The 27,496-nt window shown below is 37.5% G+C and overlaps 1 protein-coding gene across 1 annotated transcript in view; it reads right to left on the bottom strand.

Annotated features, from left to right (window-relative positions):
• Nucleotides 1-16,576: 16,576 nt before the first annotated feature.
• Nucleotides 16,577-27,496, bottom strand: part of jhy (junctional cadherin complex regulator) — a 56,598-nt gene continuing 45,678 nt past the window's right edge. Inside the window, exon 9 of the mRNA XM_022681356.2 lies at nt 16,577-16,812. The gene's annotated coding sequence lies outside the window, so the exon portion shown is untranslated. The remainder of the gene's footprint in view (nt 16,813-27,496) is intronic.

Genomic DNA, 27,496 nt, shown 5'->3' with positions numbered 1-27,496 from the left:
CTTTGTCCTTTAACTTTTTCTGAGCACAGCAGGACAGGACAGCCTGCTCTTTTCAAGCCTGACAAAGGTGCGGGCCATGCTGTAGGAGTGATAACAGGCCCTGCATTTCAAGGGTATGTCTAAAAATGCTGTGCTCCTGAATAGCCCTAAAAGTGTGGAGGGAATTCTGTTATTCTAATAAGAATGACTGTTTGACATCCATCTGTCCAAGACTCTCCTCTCAGACTACCGTGGAAGTGAAGCAGAAGTAACATTATACACGAGCAGAAAGCAGTGTGGAGAACTGGGATTTAACAACACTACATGTGCAAACCTACGGGTGCTGATGTTAGGAATCAGATAGAAGTTCAACTACCAGATTACCTGCTGGGATAACACAGTAGGCACCACCTTCTAGGTGAGCTTTGTTTTTTGCTCTGAGTGTTGCTTAGAGACTCAAAGAGAAGAACAGCAACACATATTTGCAATGATTAAGGCATTTCAGTGAAGCAGTTGGTGTGGGCAAAGCTCTAATCAAGCTTAGAACCTTTAAATGACTTGAATATGGATGATAATGAAGTGATGTTTTTGCTCTTCACAGTAATGGTAGAACGTAGACTTGGTGAGTTTCAGATGGACAAGGGCTTGTTTCTCGGAAAACTTGTGTCTATGCACCACTACCCTGCACTGCAACCTACTCTACAACAGCTTTAGTTTATTGCATTAAATCAAAGTCTTTAGAGCCAAGTCTTTTTTGCAAATCCAGGGAGCAGTTATTTCCTGACATACGAGACTAGTCTTCCGTATCTTTAAAAGAGAAGACACCAAAATACTGGAAACTGAAGGTCAAATTACAGATGTAACCTAATGTGCTCAAATTTTGCTAGTTTAAACTAACATTATCATTTTAAATATTGCAAATATCAGATATATTTTTATTTTCATGAGATTCTAGCCTATTTAAAGATGTCTTCATTTGAGATATCAACAGATCTTAAATATCTGTGTGGAATTGATCATGTTTTAATGAAAAATGAATGAATAAATGAAGAAGCGCCTATTTTTGGGAAATTTATGGGATTTAAAGCAAATTAAGTTTAAAGGGATAGTCCCTGAACTTTGAAATAGCGCCTATATTTGTGCTGTTTTCCACAATGGATTTCTCAATCAGATTGCGGTACGTTCTGCCTTCTTATTATAAGATGACAAATAGTTACATTTTAGTTAAAAATTACATTTTTAGTAGAAAGTTAGTATTTGACTGCTCTCAGAATATTATGTGTTAAACTACCCTGAATCAGTGCTCTGGGATTAAAATGGGATTTAAATTGAAGGGTCCTGGAACTTTGAAAGAGCGCCTTTTTGGATGTTTTCCACAATGGATTTCTCATATTGCAATAAGGCTGCTGAAGAGTCCTTTAAAAGTCCTATATTAAATCTAATAAAAACCAACCAGTGGCTGGTATCCTCACTAATAATATCTCTGACTAGGCATGAGTCTTATTTTAGCCAAAATATGCTAATGGATGGTCAGATTATTTTATCTTGTAAGATACTGCAACTTTGCATGAGCTCACGTGATGCTGCAGTTTAACCACTAGATGGCAGCAGCAGCAGCAGATCTTGTACTCAGTTGCAGAGACCATTAAAGCCAGTGTAGAAATCTGCTCTAAATGTTTAAGTAGAATTTGTAAAAATTGGATAAAATTGGATAAAGCGGAGAAAACAACACCACTGCCACTTCCCAAAAAGGAGAAAGCTGCTGAGAATGACCTACTAGGGCACTGGCCATTAAAAAATAATAATTAGATAATAATAACAATGCATGCAGAGAAACAGAAAGATTACAGTCTGTAATTAATTAGAGATCTACAAGTGTTCCTGTATGCTCTGTGGAGCTAAAAAAAAAAAAAAGACAATCATTGTAGAAACAAGAAGGTTGTCATAGTATTGTTATATGGCTGTGATAAAAAGAATTACTAGCACTGTTAAAAAAAAAAAATCTATGTTTGACAACAAAACATTCTTTTTTTGTGATCCAAATTTTTTTTATTTCAACAGAATTTACAAAAATAACCACACCGGAACAAAACAACCTTGCCCAAAAAATATGTCCATTAGTTTCTTCACAACTCTACTACAGAATTAATGATAACTACTAAATAACAGCAATAAAATCGGTATAAACACTAACAGTTTGGTCAGTGGAGTAGCACATGGAAAGATTTGCTAAAATAGGAAGGAAAGACAAACACTACTCGAAATTACCATGAAGTCATATATTAAAGCCGTATAACATATGTACCGTAATTGTTTTCACTTTAGCCCCATAGATATTGGCCGTGGTACATTCCAGACAAGCAAAATCGTGTAGGTTTGTAATCCAAAGGATGCATGCAGGAATGGAGGGTTCAACCCACATTTTAGGTATTGTCTTTTTGGCTGCTGTGAGACTCTTTCTGATGGACAGAGAGCATTTCTAGCAAGTTTCTAAAATCTTAACAAAAAAAAATGTCCTTGGATCCTTTTGGATAGGTTGTCCCAGAATTTCCCAAAGAGCATCTACGATCGGGAATGTCCAAAACATATGCTGGATATGTACCAACTACCGTCAAACCACATAGATGACAGTATGGGTTTTGTCTAATTTTTAATTTGTACATAAGGTAGGGAGTAATATAATTATGTTTTGTGAATAGATTAAAATGTATCCATTTATGAGCTGCATTTTTAAAAGTAGTAAAACAAGACAACAAAACATTCTGACTGACTCTCAGTGTGCATCTCTGTGACTGAATTATGCAGACATTTCCCTCTAACCTCATTAGAAAGCAATCAGTTATTTAGGTCTCCTGTGGATTTAAGGGCTGCCTTCAGAGGACGTGTTAATGTTCCGAGAGTCAACAACTGGGTGGCACCTCTGAGATTCCGACCAGCAATTCTCCAGTCTGGATTTATAGCCTGTGCAAATAGTGAGACTGCAGTGAAATCTGGTAGGAACAGAGTAGGAGGAATGTTCAAATACAAGCAAATCTAATAATCTCAGAGATGTTGGGAGGGATTTCGTTCTTCACGTTCAGTATGCGTAACAAATCCAATTTGCTCTGTTGAGTTCCACACTGATTCTGCACCAAATCCGTGACTACTGTGTTCATCAAACCCTGCAGTTCCACATTCTCTCACTAACCTAAAGCCATTGTTTTTTCTTCCACAGATCTACCAAATCGTATGCTGAGACAGAGCTCTGCAGTAGGACTCTTTGAAGGAATGATGGATGGGTTTGGGAGAAAAGCTCCGCCTCATCGCGGCTTTGCAGGGAGCAGAGCTAAAGTGTGTCATTTGATGGTTTTGGCTGGGCAGCGAAATGGTTTTCAGGTGCACACAGAGCAGTTATAAGGCTGTTTGGATGAGAGAGACGTGTTGTGTATGAGCCTGCTGGGCGTTCGTCACTGCTGTCAAAGCATTTAGTGGAATTGAATCTAAAAGAGTGTGATGTGTGTTTGTGTGTACGTTTGGCTTCGCGAATGTGTGGGCAACTTTGAAGCGTGTGTCTGAGGGACGCCCTGCTGAGACCATCTCTCAGCTGCTGCGGGGGTGCCTTCCACAGAGAGAGAAAGAGAATCACAGAGAGAGTGAGTGAGAGAGAGAGGGAGAGAAGGATGGGAAATTGAAAAAACTCCTGAAGGCCTGTTATCTTGGCTATGTTGAATTGCCTTATATTTAGAAAATACAAAATGTGAAATATAACACAGTATTTTTGATGTCTGGATCATAAACATATACATTTTTGAAGGTATCAGAGGACACATACTACAGAAAGGCAATAATGTTTGTAGACGCCACTTCTAATCAGTACATTTAGATACTCTGGACCTGATGAACGAGAACCTGTTGGTACCATGCTTTGGTGTGGGCTAGAAGGGCATAAAGCACTCTAGCACTGAGCTGTGAAGCAATGGAACTGTGTTCTCTGGAAAAAAAGGTGCGCCATCCCATACTTTTGGAATTAGCTGAGGAGTTGAGGATAACGCAGGGTGGTTATCATCTAACATCCTTTCTTAGGCTAAAGCTATTGTCCTATTGTCCTAAATCCAATCTAATGATCACAACAAAGCTTCAACATTTAAAGAACCTCGAAACAAACAGGACTAAAAATGTACCTCAGGAAATTTGTAACATTTACATGAAGATTTTCTGTTTATATTTTACAAGTCATCCTACAGCTCCTATACTCTTTGATTGTGCTTTGGCTAATGCACACCACCGGTTTGCCATGTAATCAAAGAAGAATTGAGAAAACAGTGTCACTACAGCAACTTTAGTTTAGGTTTAGATTGTTGTGTAGTTAAAGTTTAGATGTAGACTGAGGTGTAGTTCATTTTTAGATTTAGTCACTGATCTTTAAGAGTAACCATTAGTCTATTAGACAATAGCACTACCCTATAAAAAAACATAATACTCAATACTTTCTTAATAAACATGCTGGTAATAAGATAAATATAAAAAGGGCTGTTGTATCAATGTTCATGAAACATCTCTACTACTTTGGTACAGTTGATTGGCTACTACTAGTGAGACAGGTGTGTTGCAAACGATATGTGTTCATTTGTGTATTGACGAATGGTGTGCATGTGTATTGGGGTTAAGGGGATTAATACAGAGGCCACATTCGTTTATGCACTGCATGCCACTGTTATTAAACATGACTAATTAATGATTACTCCATACCAATTACAGAAAATTTAATACAGCCTTAACTGAGCAATGAGCCGCCACAGTCTGGATGATCAGAGCAATAAAGCTTCAGCAGGAAGCCTATTATATTCCCCGGATCACCTCAGAAACCTGCAGGCCAAAAGCTAAGCTTCTCCTTTACTGTTCTCATTATATCCATCTCCTGTGAGCGTGTGTATGTGTGTGTGTGTTGGTGTGTGTGTGTGTTGGTGTGTATGTTACCAGCTCAAACCATTAGACCGTACGGCTCCAATCCTCATCGGGATGAAAGCAAGAGGAACAAATCTGCAGTGATTACCTCGTACTTCTTTTCTTCCCTAGCAGTTATTTCAAAGCACCTGCCGCTACGCCCCACAATGCATCTGCCTGTCTCCCCACAGATCCTGCCCATTAATTCCAGATTAATGGTGGGAGAGAGCAGAATGAGGACTGCTGGCCCTCATGCTTAATGCTGCAGGAAGATTTGGATACAGAGTGAACTTGTGTTTAAGTAGAGAGAGAGAGAAAGAAACGTAGAGAGATGAAGGAAGGGTTAGAAGGTTGAAGGTTAGAAGTCTCTAGGAATTCAGATTTAGTTTTATTAAAGAAGTGGAGCTCATCTGAAGACACTCAAACTAAAACAGTACTAAAGAAACAAAGAAAAACTAAGGGGACAGATGTAAAACACTCTGAGAAAACTATAAAGGAGTTCATCAGGGGCAAGAAGTGGATAGTTTTAGACTGGCCTAGTCAATCTCCAAACTTAATCATTTTACCTGCTAAAGAGGAGACTGCAGGGAGTAAAAAAAGTCTGGAAAAGCATCACAAAGTCTGCTCTAATACCTTTGCTCACAAAAATAGGTGGGTTCAGACAAAAGGTTCTATCTTCTAAACTGTGTATCAGATCCAGTTGTAAATATCTGCAAAGAAAAGCTGAAATGTTGATCTTTTGTATCCGAAGTCTTGGAATAGCAGTATGTAAATTGATAATGAAATGTACCACAGGGGACGGCTTGGAAAGGCGCACAACTGGAAACATTTTTGAGGTGTTATCTTGTGAGTGAGGCTGAACACTGGCATGTGTACTCATGGCAAGGTGACTTATTATCAATTAAAGTTTCTACAGTTATTTCTCTTTATTCTTGCTTGTTTCTCTCTATCACTCCATCACCTTTTGTTCACTCACCACTTTTCTCTCATACACATTACTCTCTCTTTTTCTCTTCACTTGCTCACATTCTGCACTGTCTCTTCTCTCTATCCTTCCTACTTCAGTTTTTTCAAACAGTCTCACACACAGTCTGTTCTCTCTTTTTTCTATCTCTCCTTGTTTATATCCTCTCTCGTCTGTTTCTCTTTATTTCTTTTTATTCTTGCTGTTTCTCTCTATCACTCCATCAACCTTTTGTCCTTTTTTTCTTTCACTCTCTTTCTCTCATACACAATAACTCTCTCTTCTCTTGTCTCTCTGTCTATTCTCTGTCCTTCTTCCTTCTTTCCTTCAGTTTTTTCAATGTCACACAATCTCTTCTCTTCCCTTCACTCTTGTTTTCTCTCGCTCCTTGCATATATATTCTCTCCTCTGTTTCTCTTTATTCTTGTTGTTTCTCTTTATTACTACATTGCCTTTTGTTTTTTTTGTTCTTTTGGGAGGAGAGACAAAGAGGTTGCACATATAATGATTCTGTCTCTTCTCTCTCTTTTTTTCTTTTCTCTGTATCCTCAGTCTCTTCTCCTCTCCATTTCTCTCTTTCTCCTTGTATGTGTCCTCTCTCCAGTATTTCCCCTTATTTATCTTTATTTTTGCTGTTTCTCTCTATTACTCCTTTCCCACTGCCATAATCACTCTTCTGTCTCTTTTTATTGTCCCTTTCTCAGTGATTATCTTCAGACATATTTTCTCTTCTCTTCTGCTTCTTTTCACATATCCTCTCTTCTTTTCTCTTCTCAACTTTTGTTCTCTCGCTCCCTTTCTCTTATATACAAGAATAACTCTTTCTCTTCTGCCTCTTTCTCTTTCTCACACGTTCCCCTCTGTCTTTTCTCTCTGTCCTTCTTCCTTCAGTTTTTTACAGTCTCTATTTTCTTCTCTCTTTTCATTCTCCTTGTATGCTTCCTCTTTTCTCTGTTTCTCTTCATTCCTTTGTCCCTCCTCTCTTTCCTTCTTCCTTCACTTTTTTCAAACAGTCCCTCTTCTTTCTCTATTTTTCCTCTTTCTCCTTTCCTACAGCTCTGGAAAAAATTAAGAGACCACTTCAGTTTCTGAATAATTTTCTCTGATTTTGCTATTTAAAGGTAAATGTTTGAGTAAAATGAACATTGTTGTTTTATTCTATAAACTACGGACAACATTTTTCGGGAGCTGAATTTCCTCTCCTCTGTTTTTTTTCTCTATTTAACTTTATTATTGCTGCTTCTCTGTCTCTTACTCCATATTTAACACTAGTGGGCATTTCACAGCAGTGAACTTTAGCTCTGTCTGTATATTAAGAGGTATCTTTAAGGTTATTCTGTCTTGAGACCACTAGATGGCAGTGTCTTTCTAACATTCAGTCAGTTTGCAAGTTTTCTGCATTTATACAATTTCTACTATGATTTTTTTGTGTCTGTGGTCAAACCTTACATCCAAACTACAAACACTCAGTCAGTTCTTAGCAAGGCTATTCTGAACTATTCAGTTAATATTCCAGGGATTCTAATTGTAAAGTAAAGGAGGCAGACACAGAGACGCAGAGACTGTAATTTAATTATTTCTACTAATTTAATTCTACTATATACTAAAATCTATACTAGGTTTTGGAGCATGGTTGTGAGCATTTGATTGCACTCCTCAACAAGAATTAGTGACATTAGTTAGATCAGGATGTTGGATATTGGATTACCATGCCACCTTATCCCCAACTCCCCATCCCATCCCAAAAGTACTGGATGAAGCATGATCATTCCATCATCTTTGGAACACAGTTCCAGTTTCAGTGCTGTGGGTTTTTCCCTCTGTATCTATCCTTGCATCAGAATATATCATGTATTTAAATGTTTATCTACTCCAGAGAGTCCTAATCTATTGATAATACGTATCTAAAGGTACTGGACAAGCTTTACAAAGTAAAGTAGCTGAATGCATATGATGTTTTAGCATCGGATATAACAGAACTGGTGGGCTGTAAGGGAAATGATGCTGTGGAATAAGAGTTGCATAGCAGTAAAATTTGATGCAGTACCCCTTTCTGGCACTAGAGGGCACTATTATAACATTTTGTTTTTCAGCTTGGCAAGTGCACCTGAAAAATATGTGGCGCATATGGGCCTACTTCCATTCCGTCAAAATAAATAAATAAAAAAGAGAAAACAGTATATTCTTCTTCTTCTTCTTCTTCTTCTTCTTCTTATTATTATTATTATTATTATTATTATTATTATTATTATTATTATTATTATTATTATTATATAGCTCAACCATTAGCCATGGGCAGGGGTCAATTATATAATTATATATATAATGGTGGCTGACCTCACCTGTATCGGATGTGGCATGCAGTTAGTCCTCATCCTCTTAGTGTTGGGAACATTGCAAGTGATTGGTGATAGGGTCATAATGAGTGGAAGGTGCTAAATTGGGAAAAGAATTGGGTAAAAAATTAAAAATAAATCAGTGTTACTACAAGGGGTGTTCTGATTCAGCACCTAATATCAGTATCAGTCCAGTGCAGGAGATAAAAATGATCTTAAACCATCGTATAAATACTTAACGCCTAGAATTTTCTCTTCTCTTCTTTTCTCTTCTCTTGTCTTCTCTTCTCTCCTTATATTTGCCCTCTACCTTTTTTCTTTATTCTTGCTGTTTGTCTCTATTATTCCATTGCCACTGCCATAATCACTCTCTTCTTTCTCTTTTTCTTTTCCCTTTCTCACACGTTATCTCAGACTCTCCTCCCTGCCATTTTTCCTTCACTTTATTTAAACACTCTCTCCTCTTTCTTCTCTTCTCCTCTCTTCTGTTCTCATCACCTTTTGTTCTTTTGTTCTCTCGTTCTTGTTTCTTTCCATATATAGAATATTTCTTTTTTAGTTTGAGCATTTGAGCATTGAACATTTTTTATTAAAGTGCATCCAGACAAATTTTCCTAATTATTAACAATAAAAGAATATGAAGACGTTTTGTCTCCTTTAGATAAAATTTTAATCAGTATTTTATCTTAATCAGTATTTAGCATAATCGACATGTTATCCATTTCTACTTTAGGATCTCTGGTTAATTCTTCTAAGTGATTTATATGTAACCATGGGTAAAAATTAATATGTGATGTGTTATTTCAGCTGAGGTAGGCTTCAAAGCCTGTTCTCGTAGTTGGTATGACAACTGTACATTTATTCAGTATTTTGAGGACTATCTAAGATACAGCTCTGGAAAAAAATAAGAGACCACTTTATCAATCAAGAGGAAGATGGATGATCACAAGCCATCAAACCAAGCTGAACTGTGTGAATTTTTGCACCAGGAGTGACATAAAGTTATCCAAAAGCAGTGTGTAAGACTGGTAGAGGAGGACAAATTATATTTTTATTTGGAATTCAAGAGAAATGTTATCCGTAGTTTATAGAATAAAACCACAATGTTCATTTTACTCAAACATATACCTATAAATAGAAAAATCAGAGAAAGTGATTCAGAAACAGATTTTTTCTAGAGCTGTATGTGTGAGCAGCATCACGGACAGACAGAAACTTTTTTAAGATAAATCAAAAAAGTTAAGACAAGTTATCATCTTAGGTCATGTTGACCTTGAGGATGTACACTACTCACTCGTGATTGGTGGAACAGTGGGTGATGAGGGCTGTTACACAAAGCATAAATACTTGGCCAGCACAGACTGGAGTTTAGACTGGGGGACGCTGAGAAATGCTTGCTGAAAGCTTTAAAACACCTAGATCAGTATGGGCCCTGGTAACTCTGACTAAGAGGAGCAGATAGCTTTCTGCCCAAGAAAATTTAGTCTTGTTATATTGCATAGTCAGAATTCTAAAACTTCAATATATGGATGTCTGGATGTTTTCCTTAAACTTTTATAATGATTCATTTTCATTTTCCATTGCATTCCAAAACCACATTTTTTAATATCTGTTTTTGGACTGAGACCATTTTGTTTGCTTATGTTGTATCACATCAGAGCCATATGATAGATGTGGTAACACATATTCAAAATTGGTAAAAAAAAAAAAAAACAGTGGTATTGTACCACCCCTTACTATTATTAGCGCATTTTGTTTTTACTTAATGCTAAAATAAAACTCTCTCAGTAGTAATCTAAGTAGCTTTAAAACTCTTCATGTAAGATACATAGTGCTCATCTGAGTTCTGAGTCTCAGCCAAAGCCTCCCCATTATAATAAAAAACGTTTTAGCCCGCAGAAAGTGCTCTGCTTCTTTCTGCAAACAAAATAAATCAGTCTCAAACTTGGAGTGATTTAGGCTTTACTGCAAACATTACAGAAAAATAGTTTCCATCAGGCTTCATTTAATAGCCTTTTTCCATCTTTTACGCAGGGTTGAATGCCAGCTGTCAGCAGATCAGTGGATTATCCTGTGAGTCAGAAGACTCGCTCACTGCCCATCGCAATGAATACGCAAACTAACGCATTGTGATTGTGTGCATTGTGTCGGGGAGTTTAAACTGCTGCCGAACAATGCACCACACAACCTGACTGACACCAATGAAGGCTGGCGCTAAATAGACTTATATTTACAAACAAGCACTTAAGTCTAATTGAATTCATTTACATTTTGATGAGCTGTTCCATTCCGGCAACAGGCATCTGGGGAAAACAGATGGGACAGGAATTAAAGAGTGAATAGCCACATTATGAGTGTTCAAAGAGATGGAGCCTGGGTTCATTTCTGCCCCGCTCTCAGAAGGACACTAGATGTTGCTGATAGCCCCCCCCCGCTAATGGCTAAATCATATGGACACAGAGAGGGACGGTGAAGAGCCCCACCACAACCAACCCAACCCAATCCAACCCCGGCCCGACTCACGCCAGTCAACCAGTCTACGGTGGCAGTTAATGCAAAGGAGTGGAAGTGCACACAAAGGCGGTGGGCTGGGGTTGAAGATGGAGAGATGGAGAGGAGGAGGGAGGGGGTATTGTAGGGGGGGTTGATGGGCAGCCAGGTCAGGGCAGAGGTGCATTAGAGGGAGGGTTGCTTTCTGAGAGAGCACTTAACTGACTAAGAATGCACAGAGGAGGAAAAGGGAGTGGGGGGTTGAGGGGGTGGTGGACCGGCGAAGAAAGGCAACAAGTACAAAGACTAGTAATAGGCATGTGTTTTTGCTGTCCCCTACTTTGAGAGCTTTACAGTAGGCCTGCTTTCTCCGGAGATGGATGGCATTGTATTGAAATAATCCACATTGCAAGAACCCATATGGTTCGGCCATTTAAGCGAACAGATTGACACTTTTTTCTCAAGCGCAGACAGAACGCTAATCCCTGGCTTTCCGAGTCTCACACGGAGCCCAGACCCTATTAACAGGATTGTGCCTTGTGCCGGGGCGGTTCGCAGCTCTTCGGGCCTGCTGCAAACGTGGCTGTAATGACGAGCGGCGTGGCCAATCCCCACGTGACCGGCTCTCTCGTATTGATTCCCCTCCAATGCCTAATTCTATTAATCAGAGCAATTTCCCCGTGGGCAGTGGTTTATTTCACTCATCAAATGCCTGATGAAATCTTTAGACACCGCGAATTAGGGCCAATCACAACAAATAGCTGATAGTGTTAACCAGTCACAAGCTGAGCAGAGGCAGCGGTCCACTCTAATTTGAAAGCTAGTGAGGTGATAATGCGGTGTGTCATCCTTTTGTGGGTGCGCATTAATGCCGCTGCCTGAGATGTCAATTGACGGCAAATCGACTGTTTCCAGAGCCAGGAGAAGGAGATGAAATTGGAGTGATGCTGAAAATAAAGAACATTGACTGGCAAACTGTGGAGCGACTGCGGACTTTAATCCATTATTGCGCCTGATGGGGAGGGCTTAATGCATCCCCAGTCTTACACCACGCATTTACATGGAGCGCCGCACTCTCCGCTGCTCTGCTCTGTCGCTTAGAACTAAAGTCTGAGGCGATAGAGCTCGAGCCACGGCGATAAGTGACTGACTGCACCTAATTGATTCGGCGGCAGAAAGGGTCAAAGTTGGCTGTATGGGCTGTTGTGGAGGAAGTATAGATTTTTTGGCAGAACGTATTTATAGCGATTTCTGCATACGAACAGCCCATAGTCGAGATGCGAGATGCACCCAGGCATGGGCAAGAAAAAAAAAGCCCAAAACAAATAGATTGCTATCAAATGTAGTCATTATGAAACAGCCTGGTTGTAGGATTAAATGTCAAAATCCCATTTTTCCAGAGTTAGTATCTCAAGCAATTTCGATACCAAGGAAAAGATAGCTGAGCTCCCTGGCAAACCCAGAGCAAAGGGAGGGAAAAAAATGCTTTGTTCAAATGTATTGTCATGCTCACATTCACGAGGGAGAGCAATTTAGTCTGTTCCATCTTCAAATGCTACTTCAATATTTCCATAAAGACAGTGTGAATATAAAGTATCAATAAGAAAGTGTAGCGGCCGCTGAGGCCACAATACCAAACGCAGATATAGAATGTCTAGCCGAGTATTCCGAGTGATGAGCTTCAATCAGGCGGGGAGATGAACTAGGGAGATGTCAGGAATCTGACAAATGCACTTTCATTACTACATTAAACTATGTCTGCCGTATGATTGCAAGGCCTTAGGAGAAGCTATCCCTCTCCTAAGAATCCCTGATGCACGCACAGGTTCCTTATTTGCCTACGAGGGCCACACGCATAATAGGCAATTGCTTATGAATCCTGCCAATCCTTCCAAACAAACAACACGAGCAGGGGGTAAAAAAAATAGACTAGGTTATTTGCGTTGCACGAGCGTGTGGCTATACCTTCATTGTCTTTTCTATATTGAGTGTTTTTTAACTACCTCGCCGCAGATTGGACGAGAATATAGAATGGAAGGCGACAGGCTATAGAGGTCTTGCCCTCTATTTGAAAATACATACTTTTGCATTGATGCTAGATGGAGAGAGGAGGGGGGGGGGGGGTGTGCTCTGGCATGTGTGCGTCTGCCTAGCCTGCGCTGTTAGCAGGAAACAGCTGTTCATTTGAAGCTGCCTGCACCTTTTCTTGACCCCAGTTTGGGCTGCGCGGCGGTGGAGCTGGAGCAGGAATTAGCTGCATTACGACGGCCCTGCTGCACGCGGCCTCCGTGTGATTCCGCGCACATTCTCTCCATTACCCAGGCCCCTCTGTCTGATTAAGCATGACACGCTCACTAACATGCCAAATCACTGCCGCGCTCACGCAGCACACAATCCTGAGCTGCCTCAACACACTCAGAGCGCCACAAAGCACACAAGTTTGCTTTTAAAACCATCGCATTCATATTTCTCCCATAGAGAAGCACCCAGAGTACTATACTTTCTACTTTCCTCATCTTTTTATATCTTACCGCACATAGACTTTTGTATGTGCATTAGACTGTGGTGTATAGTCTATATGTAACAACATGTGCATACATGTGTTATTAGTAAGTAACTACTATGCAATTACTGTGTAAAATCATGTATTGTTAATTGTTGGTACAAATATGTAATTTAAAGTTAAAAACTAAGACTGTTACAGACAAAACATTGACAGTATCAAATGTCATTAACCTTTTAAACATTTAACAGCTATTTTACAGCAGTAGGTCTATCCTATAAGTAGTGACTGCAATGCAAACAAGCTGATTTATTCTTACAAAAGCTACAAAAGTATGCAATGCTTTCTCTTTCACATGCACAGAGATGCTCTGTTCACTTACCTGCTGCCCGCTGTGATGCATTCCTGCTCTGGAACCATTTCAGCCACAATGCATAGCTGTACATACTGATGCTAATAACTAAACTACCTGGACTTTAATATTAACACTGACACATATAACTCATAATATGTTTCTACATTAAATATAGCTCCCCTATATCTCACTGTACTGTAGTTATTTAATTAAAGGAACAGTGGGATTGGAAGGAAAGGGAGAAAAGTTTCAGTTTTGCAAAAGTGTGTCAAAGATAACTAATGATTAATGGAAAATAAACTGAAAAAAAAATTGATCATAACAAAAGAAGTGATGTGTGCATACCAGCCTAATTGAAAGCACAATGAAAGTTTACAGCTCTGGAAAAATGTCTGAATCAGTTTCTCTGATTTAACTATGTATAGGTTATGTATATGTTTGAGTAAAATGAACATTGTTGTTTTATTCTATAAACTACAGACAACATTTCTCCAAAATTCTAAATAAAAATGTTGTCATTTTTTTGCCCAAATGATAAATGGCTGAAATAACAAAAAAAAAAGATGCAGAGCTTTCAGACCTCGAATAATGCAAAGAAAACAAGTTTATATTCATAAAGTCTTAAGAGTTTAGAAACCAATATTTGGTGGAATAATCCTGTTTTTTAATCACAGTTTTCATGCATCTTGGCATGTTCTCCTCCACCAGTCTTACACACTGCTTTTGGATAACTTTATGCCACTTCTGGAGTAAGAATTCAAGTAGTTCAGCTTGGTTTGATGGCTTGTGATCATTCATCTTCCTCTTGATTACATTCCAGAGGTTTTCAATTAGGTAAAATTAAAGAAACTCAAACTTAAGTGGTCTCTTATTTTTTCCCGGAGCTGTATAATACATGTTTGGAACCAGTAAGGGGTCCTGGGATTGTTAAAGACTGAGTATATTATGCTACACTGACTCTACACTGATTCTTGAATGAGTGCTTGCATGAGACTAAATAAATCATCAAGCAGCAAACTAATAAAAGAAAGAGCAAAGCAAAGCTTTAGTTTGTTAGTCTTCAAGCACCTCCAATATAACAAGAGTACACCAACTTTTTGACCTAGAATGGAAGCTGTAAGATATGATTTATCTGATGAATAGTTGATGAGTCATTTCTTGGAACTTTTAGACACTTTCACTGGATGTTGGAGATAAGAAACTAAGTTGGGTAACTTGGGATATTCATCTTTAGGTTTCTGGGAATCTTTCCTTCATGTTTTTTTATTCAGCCTTAAATTACTAGGCATTGAATTATCATTGCCATTAAAGGTAAAATCCAGCAATATCAAAATGCACTGCTTTTTATAAAAACTGACAAAAATATTTCAAATAATATAGGTCAAATAATAATAATAAAACTTTTAAAACTGAATTGTTTGACCACAAAATCAATAACTGAAGAAATTAATTATTTGCAATAGACTATTTAAATTATTTGACAGCTCAAACTGTTATTAATATACTCTACAACAGTATCTGTAGGAATTTTAGTCTAAAGTCTTCAGTATTAAACTCCTTATTTTTGGTAGTTTTGTCTGCTTCTGTTTGGACATACCTTTTCATTCAATGTTTTTCTTTATTTCTTTGTTTAATTTATTTTCTACACTGTAGATTAATATTGAAGACAAAAAAAAAACAATTAAGGGGTACATAACTAATAGAATTAAATACATGCCAAAAACAGAGGTATTATATAAGTATTTTCTTGTATTTAAAGGTACACTTTACATAATTGTACCTTTAAATGTAGAATATTGGTCTTTACAGGGTCAGATGTGAACAGCAGCAGGAAGTACAGATTTAACCAGCCAAAAGGTACATTATCACAATTCTGTATCACTGTACTAATAAACAATATATATTTTAATTATACATTTTTCATTTGAAAGCCAGACAATTTTGGATTATCATGTTCTTGACACATATTCAGTTGATGATAATGTTTATAATCTTTACTAGTACAAAAAAAGGTACTCTGTTGTACCTTAATATAAAGAACAGCCCCTCTTTTTAATACAAATCTGTAATTTTTCTTTTTGTATAGCATCTCCAGGAACTCCTTCAAGATGCTGAGAAAACTATTTCAGGTGACTTTACCTCATGAAGACACTGAAATTACTGAGAGACACTATTTAGAAGAACGTATAAAACATACTCTGGTGTGTTTAACACTTATTTTTTTCATTTTCAAAATAATTCCACGTGTTCTGTATAGCTTTATTATAGTCTTTAATATAAAATGTACAATGTAAAAAAGTCATAAAAAGAAAGAAAACACACTGAATAAAAAGAGGTGTGTCCCAACTGGTACTGGTACTCTAAATAAACAATTATTGTAACTCATTCATGTACATTTTCACGTTAAAGTAAATAAATAATAGTAGATTAGCCCTGTTATTGTATATATATATATATATATACATTTAATAGTAAATTCATTTCTCTGAAAACATCACAGGCTCATTACACATCACCTGGTGCAAATGACACCCTAAAGATAAAACAATTTATCCCTGTTCTTTAATTCCATTATTATATCTGATTCATGCGCTGTGTCTCTTTGATACTGGAACATGCACAAAAAAACCCCAGAGAAAATCAACATGAACAGAAGGTGTTTAGAGAGGGAAAACAGCTGGTCAGCTCGTAATATCATGGCTACTCATGCTGAAACATCTGTACAATTTGTTGACCATTTGAAGCCTTATTTGTAGATAAAAAGCTACATTAACATTTCATATAATAAACAGATAATAATAATCATGTTTCCTTCCTAAATGGTTCACCAGGTGACTGATGTAGTAAGAATCACAACCATTTTTATACAAAGTAGTTAAACAGTTTTCACTGTTGCAATAATTCTTGCGTTTTTGTTTCTTTATTATTTGATTTAGAAAAAGGCAGAAAAATAATGTAAAGTTTACTGTACAGCATTCAAATTTTTAAATATGCTGTTGTTAAGCCACAATTTCACTAAAAAAAAAAAAAAAAAAAAAACAGAACAGAACAAAAACAGCAGAAACATCCAGTGTGGCCAAATCAACTACAGTATCTGGTTCACCCCTAAACAGAAAGAAAGCACTGGTGAGCGCACTCTTTGGTGTTTGGAAACACCAAAGAGCCAGAAAAACCTCAGAAAACAACTATGGTTGATCATAGATGCCTTTTTGCTGGTGAAGAAAAGCCACTTCACAACAGTTGACCAGACCGAGAGAACCCCCTGCAGGAGAGAGACATATCTGTGTAAACAGAAAACAATCAACAGAAGACTTCACCAGAGTACACAGAAGTAAATGCCAAAAAATACCATCATACAGTAACTGTCAAGCATGGTGGAGGTAGAATCAAAGTCTGGACCTGTATGGCTGCCATTGAAACATTTTTTCTTGTATTAATTGATAACCCAACATGAAGAAAGATAAATAATACAATCTGCTTTAATGAAGATAAATGCTTTGAAACTCATTTGGTTTCATTTCACAGTCCAGTTGGACTGTGGGCTGAAGCTTATTGCAAAATCAAGACCAGAAAAATTCAAATACGATTTGGAAGATGTTAAGATTAAAAATCTAATAACGTTGCTGATGTCACTGGGTTTAAGAACAAAATATCTTACCAAACATCATAAAAATTAATAAATAAGTTTACACTTGTTTTGCACCTTTCCAGACACCCAAGGACCCTTTTGAGTATTAAAGGAGACTTTATTGTCATTTCACATCACATGTGGTACATGAGGTGGAACTAAATTGTGTTCCCACAGTCCGGTTACACCCAAAGAGCAATTGTTAAAATAGATAAATATAAAGATAAAATATAATAGAATGCAAATAAAATGATAATAAAGATAGAGATCAAAATAAATACACAACATATAAAGAAGTACGGAAATCGCAGCAACATGAAGTCCAGAGTGCAAGTTTGCTATAGCAGCATGGATAATTATGAATGAATATCAGTAACATCAAAAGTAATAAACTGTCTCAAAGCGTGTCAAAAGTGTCAGTATTGTATTCTTTTTTTTTCTTTACAATCACATTCCACACACAATCATTTTACAGTCAGCACTCAACCAACACACACAAGCGCTCATACACACACACGCGGTAAGATGTGGCAGCCAATCATGCACAGAATACTCTCAACCAGAAACGACTGTCAGCCTGGAGGACTGCATCGGGCACTATGACCTAAGAACAAGTGCCAATCCATATCTGGGCATATAGTCATACACACTCACACATATATACAAACATCAGGGCAATTTAAAGTATCCAGTTTACCTGATCTCCAGTGTTTTGGACTGTAGATATAAACCACACCCCAGGGGAATCCCACACAGCCACAGGGAGACACTTCTAATCTTTAATGTCTTCATCAAATATAACATTGATTTTTGTACTTTGTATTTGTTTAAAGCAAGTGTTTTTTTATTCCTACTATTTTTAAAATATACACCTGTACAAAATATTTGAGATGACAATCAAATCAGAATACAAAGCTCAAATGCAAAAAATATATACAGTATGTGTATGTAGAATTCATCAAAAGCTTTGAAACTATTATATTCTGAAAAACTATGCCTACCTTGGACCAAAAACAAACCACATGCGTAAAATGATTTGTTTGTGAGTTAAAACTGAAAAGGCACATTATTGTATTTTTTTATTTTCTCATATTCTCCCAATTTAGCAAGGGCAGTTGTCCCACCCATTCAGCTGCTACTCAGCTGTATATCCTTATCACTAGTGCCCCAACACAAGGAGGGTGAAGAATAAGCAGTCAGTCACTGCCTCTTTTCAAACTTGCTGAGTAGTCTCACAGCGCGCTCAGAGGATAGCGCAGCGACTCGGTTCCGATACATCAGCTCACAGACGCCTTGTGCTGATTGACATCAACATAGGAGTGATGAGGGAAAGAGCGACATCTACCCATTCAGAGAGAGCAAGGCCAATTGTGCTCTTTCAGGGCTCTGGCAGCTGATGGCGAGTTGCAGCTGATTGCGATTTCCTGATCAAAGTGGCAGCGCTTTAGACCACCTTAGACCTTAGACTCAGTGCCTACATTATTATATAATGTATTGAAAATATATTGAATATATTATTGAATTCAATGCATTATTTGAAAACAGCTAGTGACTCAAAATGTGCTCTAGCAAAAAATAAAAAAGCTAAGGTAAAGCAATCCAGTAAGAAATTTTTAACCATTTACAGTATATTGGTCCACTGAAAATGAATGATTCCAAATGCTGTCCAAACTAAAAAATAATACAAACTCAGGCTTTGGTCTGACAGTGACTTTATGTTAATATGAATCATAGCTGAAGCTCTAAATTAAAATAATCTTTCAGCCTAATTAGTTTGGGGCTACAATGGATCAGAATAGCTACAATTGGTAAATGAGGTATTTAATCTTGTAGACTCAACACAAACACGCCTTAAATATGAGCTGAACAAAGGTGGCTCTACAAGTTCCTGGTTGGGGGGTTTGGATTTTTTATGCTGAAAAGAAAATGTTCCTTCTTTTTTCACTCTCCTACTACACTGTCCTACTGTGTACATCTGCGCCTGAAAGAATGGAATGGACGAGGCCTGGTAAACATCTTGCACGAGGCGGCACCCCCCCAAATACACTGATGAAATATATTTTGAAAAAGCCATTCAATGCATTTATTGACTTGACTTGTGATTCAAAAGAAGCAGGGGGAAAAAACTGACAAAATCACCTGTATTTCCTTTTTAATATTCCCTTAAACAAAGAGCTTGGCAAAGTCTTATTGATTGGGCTGATTTAAAAGTACCTGAGGCAGGGTGTCTTTAATCCGAGGGCTCTTTTAAAAATCACCTGCTCAGACAAATGGGACCTTTTAAAGGAGTATAATGTGTTCTTAAATTATTTTATTGATGGGAAGTGGGATGGCCTCTGCAGGTACCCATACAAACGCTCAGAGCATGCTGTGAAAGGGTCAATTTGTGCTCCATTTTCCATTTCTTCATTATCTGCCTTTAGAGCCATGCTGTGCGGCTCAATAGGCCTGCAAGAAACTTCAACCCTCACGCATTTACTACTGCCAAGCGTTGCTTTGATGCAGATTATTAAACGTTTTAATTATTAAATAACGATTCGTAGTGACTGAGGGTGGTGATGGTGTTCCAGATTTTGAGAAATTAACGTGTGTAATGAAACTCCGTTAGCTTGAAATCAGTTTAGGCAGTAAACAATAGCAGTGTAATATTTTGTAGCTTAGCACCGCAGTCTGTTACAACTGTATTTTTACACTGGTTGACTTGGACTACACATTACCATGCAATTAATGCAACTAACAGTTATTGATTGAGTTTTTCTAAATACAGTATCATGCAGTATCTATATTATCTATCTATATAATTTCTCACCTTAGTGCTACAGAATTGTGTAAAAAAAAAAGCAATTCAAAAGCTAATGATTTAGTTTAGGGTTTAACTTTTAATTTATGTTGTGGAAATTTGGACTAATCAGTTCATTAGCAAAGTCACTCATCAAATTAATCAATATCTCTGATCAGTACAAACATCAGGACAAAACATCAGTGTGACAACCTCATTATCTGAACAATGCTTTAGAATAGTTATTTAGAATAGTCACTTTCTGCTGATAGTGCCTCTTGAGTACGCTGGGAATTGTTACGAAATACATATAGTAGGATTAGAGAGAAAATGAGACGAAAGAAGATATTTCTTAATACATTATATATATTCTTACTGTAAATAAAAGTATATAATATATATTTTTTAACAATGCCATGCAAGAATCACTTTTGTTTCAATATCAAATCATGTTTGTAACAAAGATTTGTGTATAATATAAAAAAAGACTTAAACTTAAGGTTAAATTGTAGGTTTTTGAGACATGAACTTCTTATAAACCTTGTGAACTTATTAGGTGGTTCTTCTATGGCATCACTGACGGAACCATTTGACGTAGTTCCATTTTAAGAGGGCATAATGCATCTATAATACTCTTCTCTTTGTAATTTTCCATTTTCCATTACCTATTACACATCACAGAACCCGCTATTATGTAATTTATGAAGAAGTAATACACATGTTATAAACATGTCATAACACACTTCACTAATACTAGGCTCTCACACAGCATGCTGTAAAATGTTGTAGGGTTAAAGCAGAGAGGTTTATTAGTGTTAAAGCCAGCACGACCCCTCCGCAAGCAGCGTGAATAGCAGCCCTAAATGACGGGTTAAAATGCACTTTCACTTACATTTAACCCTGCATGCAAGCACTCCACTTTAATAATGCAGTCCACGTCTGTAAATGACTCCTCTCTTAGAGTGCATTAAGGAGTCAAGCGCAATGCATTCTCTATTTTTCTTTTTTCATCAGAGGAAGAATCAATAGGCATGTGATAAGGAAGGGCAGGCCACGCGATGAGCAGCGAGGGGCGACTAATAGGGCAGATTGCTTTACGAACTGGCTAATTAACCGCCGCTCGCCCAGACTCATGCTAAAGTGGTGCTTTTGTGCTCCAGTCAGCGTCATTTCGTGATTGACAGAGGAATGAACTGCAGATCAGAGGGGAAATGTTCTCTCAAGTAGGTGCTAACTGCAGGTAACGCTTACAAATGAGGAACAAGTTGGGCAGCAGTTAGTGATAGTTAAACTCTAATTTGTTGCCATGGTAGAAATGGCGCTGGCAAGAAATGAAGTGCTTTAAGCTTTCAGCGACAAGGTGAAATCCATAAAACAATAATTACCATCTATGTGATTGCTGTGTGCCATACTATTAATAGAAGGGCAAAAATGATATGTTGCTATATTGCAAAATACAGGGATTTTTAAAATTAGATTTTTCCAGAAATCAGTATGCAGTATTTGCCTCTTCATTCATTTATTTATTTATTTATTTAATTATTTTTATAATAATAATAATACATAGCAAAATAACATGCAAAAAGAAGGCGGGAGAGGTAGGGGGGGGGGAATAAATAAACAAAACAAAACAAAAAAACAGAGGACAAAGAAAAAGAGACAAAACATAGCAGGAAAAAGCAAGACAAATATTAAGGAACAGCAACAAAGAGAGCAGAACATCAGCTACAAAAAACAACATACAAATAGATTACAAATGGACACACAAATCTATCAATTTATTCATTTTATAATTTGTAACCCATTTTCTCTCCAATTTACGAGACCAATTACCCAACCCACTCATTAGAACTATCACTAGTGATGCCCCAACACCAGGAGGGTGAAGACATTGCCATTGCCGAGTAGCATCACATCACAGCGAGCTTGGAGGAAAGCGCAGCGACTCAGTTCTGGTACATCAGCTCATAGACGCCTTGTGCTGATCGACATTACATCACCTTTGGAGTGATGTGGGAAGAGAGCACCGTCTACCCACCTAGAGAGAGCAAAGCCAATTGTGCTCTCTCAGGGCTCCGACAGCTGATGCCAAGCTGCATAACTAGGATTCGAACCAGTGATCTCCTGATCATAGTGGCAGTGTTTTGGAGCCCTACGTAATAGAAAATTATACATTTTCCCTCGGACACAGCACATCCTGCACTACTGGGACCACTGCATATTCCAAAAAAACATGAGACAGAAACTAATATGATGATAAGTTTTCTCCTGAGGTAACACTTCATGATCAACTTACTGTACATACTGAAAACAGACAAGTGACTTTGGCAAAAAAAGAACCCAACACACAGTACAAATAATAGCCTCCATGTGGGATTTGACCAAAGTTATAGGACACACTGCACTAGTTCTGTGGTAAAATTACAAAAAATGTGTCACTTATGGACCAGAATGAATATTAATAGGTAAGCAATTAAGTTATTAAGCAATCAATAACATTGACAATTAAAAATAAGTGCATCTACACTAAATCTACACTTGGTTCGTACATGTCTTTGTTCGGTTCGGTTTTAGAAAGATCTTTGTTTGAGTTTCAATCTTTAGAAAGGTTCTTCAATCCAGCATCACCAAAATGACAATTTTTACCACCTCAAACATCAAACTCCCTGCTTAGATATTTAAAATTATTACATGATATAAATCATAGGCGTGTGTAGCCCCTTTAAGGGGTGCTCAAAATTAAGATAATATTTTAACAATGGAAATAGAGCAGCATGTGTGCATTTGTGTGGCCAACAGTTTAATTGCCTTCCTATCTGCTGACAAAATCTTTCAAATGTAAAAGTAGTAGTTTGTGGGTCTTAATCTTGTCCTTAGAATTTGTAGATGTTCTTCATAGTATTAATACCATGTTATTAGATGGATAGATTTGTATGTAAATAGTTTAAATTCTTCTCTCATGACACACTCACCCAATTGTCCTTTTTTTTGGAATTTTATTCATATTCCAAAATTATTTATTTCTTTATTCTTTTGTTTTCCTTTATTCTTTTTTTAATGGTCTCATTAGGCTCTCAGCACAGCTAATGCTCAAATGCTCCTAGAATCGCTCCTGACATAAAAAGCATTATCTATCACTTCAGGTTCTGAATTTTCCCTGATTTAGCTATTTATAAGTTTATGCTTATGTTTTATATTATTTATGTTACATTTCTCCCAAATTCTAAATAAAAATATTGTCATTTAGAGCATTTATTTGCAGAAATGGCTGAAAAAAAAGATGCAGAGCTTTCAGACCTCAAATAATGTAAAGAAAACAAGTTCATATTCATAAAGTTTTAAGTTCAGAGTTTAGAAATCAACATTTGGTGGAATAACCCTGGTTTTTAATCACAGTTTTTTTATGCATGTGATCTTGGCATGTTCTTTTCTTCACCAGTCTTACACACTGCTTTTGGATAACTTTATGCCACTCCTGGTGCAAACAATTAAATTAAAATTCAAGCAGTTCAGCTACATTTAATGACTTGTGATCATCCATCTTCCTCTTGATTATATTCCAGAGTTTTTTAATTTGGTAAAATCAAAGAAACTCATAATTTATAAGTGGTCTCTTATTTTTTTTTTTCAGGGCTGTTTATAATTAAATATATCGGACACTTGGTGATGATGCATTCTATTGTACTGAATTTCTATATGAATAAAATGAATAAAATCTTACATCTTGTACAGTAACAAATCAACAAAAGTGAGATTATAGGTAAACTCAAAACTACAGTAACCTGTGTGGATGAAATGAGCTGGATTTTATTTTAAATGGAAATAAATAATGCCTGACAGGGTTTGAAAGCACTTAATCCATCACTTTTTTTTCAGGCTGAAAGTAACTTGTTACTTTCCAAAGTGAATGACTTTTGTTGCAGGGTGAGCAGACGTGCTGCGGCACAAGCTGCCTTCGACGTGGAGCACTCCACACTATACACCCGTCCGACAAGTTTAAGCGGCTTTGTGAGAAACAGAATAAACGCTGCAACAAAAGAGGACGTGGTGGGTGATTGAGAGAGGGCTTTAAGGGACACTAAAGCACTGGGAGGAAACAGGAAGGAGTAACAGTGACTGGTCTGTTGCTCTGCTGTAGTGATGGTCTGGGTGAAATCCCCCCCATAGTGAGGCCCTGGAGCTCAGCATGCAGGACTGTGGTGCAGGGGGTCCAGCTGTGAGAGCACATGCCGGTAGAGGGAGAGAGAGAGAGGGAGGGTCGAGCTCCAGGCCTCAGCACTACACAGACCGCAGCAGACTTACACAAACCGCAGCCTTTCAGGCGGACACGGCCACTGACCCGTGAAGACCTCTCTTTTGTGACGGAGATAAAAGTGGGAGCAAAGGACAAATTAGACCACACCGATCTGAATGAGCCAGGAGTGTGCTCACTTTGGGATGAGGCCCACCCGCAGCAATATCGACACAAGCACATATGTTTAAAAAAAAAAAAAAGCAGGCCGCATTGGCTGCCTGGATGGGAAACTGGTGAGGAATTGATTGATAGCGAAAAGTAATTACTTATAAAATAGATTTGCTAATACAGTATATTCAGATGTTGATTCTGAAAGTAATGTTTGGTACGAAATATAACTAACATTTTAGTTATATTTGAACCTCCAGTAGAATTTTTCCCAATTGCTTTATTTCTTTATTTATCAGTTTAAGATATACAGACAATATGAACAAATACATAAACAAACATATACTGACAAGAAAGAGAAAAAATATATTAATAAAAATATACAAATAAAAAATCCACAACACGTTGAATAGTCAAATAAAAAAAAATGTGTCAAACAGCAGGCAACTGTCCAAGACGAAAAATTAGGGGAGAGTCAACTTAAATCTGCCTCGTTGGTTTCTGACTGAATCCTGGAGCTCTATTTCATCTAAATTCGTTGGGTAAAACAGTCTCCCTAAAGCTATAACAGTTAAAAAATAGACCATTTTTAGCTGTAATTCAAAGCGTATTAGTCCACTGTGGGAACCCAACTAAATTAAATCCACATTATTCATCCCCAAGTGTCTTTTCACATTGGGTACACAACAGCACAAAGAAAACAATAGGCAAAAAAAAAAAAACATAAAAAAATACCTGTAGTCAATTTGTTTTAAATTTAGCAATATGATGGCTTTGAGGCACAAAGGTCATTCTGTGTGAGATAGTCCAACATCTAAGACAACAGTACAACAGTTCAAAAGTAAAATGAGTTAATGATAAAACATTTTTTTAGTTTGTTTGTTTGTCAGTACAAGAGAAAATCTTAGTGGAAGACCAATAATTTTAAAATATGAATATTAATATGGTTCAACATCATCAATAAAGGTCATTGACAGTTTATGAAAGATTATTATATCTGTGCACATTCTCTGAAGAATTAAGGATATAATTGGAATAGAGCACTACCACTGTATATTGTGGGGGCAGTGTAGCCATTAGTTCAAGCAAAACAAGTTCAAGTTTTTTTGTGGTAAGTTAGTTATTGTCAAAATCTTTAACTCTGAACTGCCCTCTGTACTCTAAATATTGCTTAACATTCATCGCTGTGCTTTCCTTCGAGCGTGCTGTGATGCTAGTCGGCAATGTTGCAACAGCAGCAGTTTGAAAAGAGGTGGTGGCTGACTTGGGGCATGACTAGTGATAGGGGGAGTCCTAATGAGTGGGTTGGGTAATTGGCCGTGTAAACTGTGGAGAAAATGGGATAAATTTTTTTTTTTTTTTAAAGAACTATGTGGGCAGTGAGACATACTCATTATTGAAATAAATAGGAGTATACAGTAAATAAGCCTTAACTGGTGGGTAATATTTCACCCACTATTATCTACAGAACCGCCAGTAGCTCCAGACTTGCATTTCTCACTGTTATCATTTAGAAATAATGGATTCAGTCTACATTCTTTCCCAAGTAATTACTGTTGAAAAGCAATCTTAGGATATCATTAAAGTCAGAATGTTTATGAGGCCACAACAATCACCTCTGGAATAAGGTGCTGTGTGATGTTTAGTTTGGGTTTTTAAAGCTACTTCACAATCTATGCCATGTGTTATACAAGCATGGAGGTGAGTGTTTCTCATCAAGCAGCAATTCATTTAGACAAAATAACAAAAATCGATGCACTGAATGAAACTATTGATGTCTGGCGCACCGCAATTCTCTCCATAAATGTTTGAATGTTTTATTAGCTGCACACCCGCGTGAGAACCCACGGCATTGCGTTTCGGCACTGCTTTGGCAACAGAGTGCTTTTAAAGCAATAACTCGGCGTGGCGTGGGGCGTTAGCTAAAAGAAAGGTCATCCAGCTTGGCGTGGTGCCTGCTGAAAGGCCCACTGGTGCGTTTCTAAGCCCTGTTTCCTCTCCCTATCCTGCCTGGATTACCTGCTCCTGCACTGATCTACCTGGGAAAAGTCCTTTCGGGCAGATAAAGCTGTAGCCTCTTCTTCATCTAGAATACTTAGAGGGTTTAAATAGCTGGTGAGAACTTAATTAAATGACGTAGCTCCCTCACTGGGAGTCCCTGTCTGGGTGTTAGTTCACCTCCGCAGCCGTGTGACGCAAAGCCGGAGTGAGATGGAGCTGTATTTGGACTAGATTTGCGTAAATGCGTAAAAACAGAGAGATAAAAGAAGAAGCTTGAAAAAGCGAAGTGTTTGATGGCGAGTGGAAAAAGGAGATATATCTTGGACTTGTCTTTTTTTTAAAGTTTGAGAAGGAATATTTTCATAAAAAGCAGCTATAATTAATATTTCAGACTGCTTTTGTCTCTGTACTCTGAACACTGATATATACAGCTCTGGAAAAAAATAAGAGACCACTTAAAATTGATGAGTTTAATTGATTTTACCAAATCAAAAACCTCTGGAATGTAATCAAGAGGAAGATAAATGATCACAAGCCATCAAACCAAGCTGAACCCCTTGAATTTTTGCACCAGGAGTGGCATAACGTAATCCAAAAGCAGTGTGTAAGACTGGTGGAGGAGAACATGCCAAGATGTGTGAAAACTGTAATTAAAAACCAAGTAACCAAATATTGATTTCTGAACTTTTAAAACTTTATGGACAGTTTAAGCTAAAACACTGACTTGTTGAAAAATCCAGCTCAATACTATAGTGTTAGCTGGTAGCTGGTTTCAGATAGTCTGATCTGGTTTTTGACAGTTCATGTCTTGAAAAGCTTCAGAAGCTAGCTGATTAACCAGTACTTGACCAAATTGATTGTAGTATTGTAGTCTTGGTCATGCAGCTCAACCAGCTTGATGATGCTAGTTATGATGTATGGCCAAACTTGTTTTTAATTATGTTTGTAAACCAAATAAACCATCTAAGTAAACAAAAACTGGTTAACAGCTAAGCTAATTAAACAGTCTAACCAGCTTGACCAGTTTGAGCTGACCAGACTGTAGCATTGATGATACATGGGCTAAACTCTATGTGTTGATTTTTAGGGTTGTTTTCATACCTGGACTGTATGGATTCGAGAGTGAATGGGACATT

Source organism: Astyanax mexicanus, chromosome 20 (genome assembly GCF_023375975.1).
Source record: "Astyanax mexicanus isolate ESR-SI-001 chromosome 20, AstMex3_surface, whole genome shotgun sequence".
Lineage (NCBI taxonomy): Eukaryota > Metazoa > Chordata > Actinopteri > Characiformes > Acestrorhamphidae > Astyanax > Astyanax mexicanus.
This window is presented reverse-complemented; position numbering and strand designations above follow the sequence as displayed.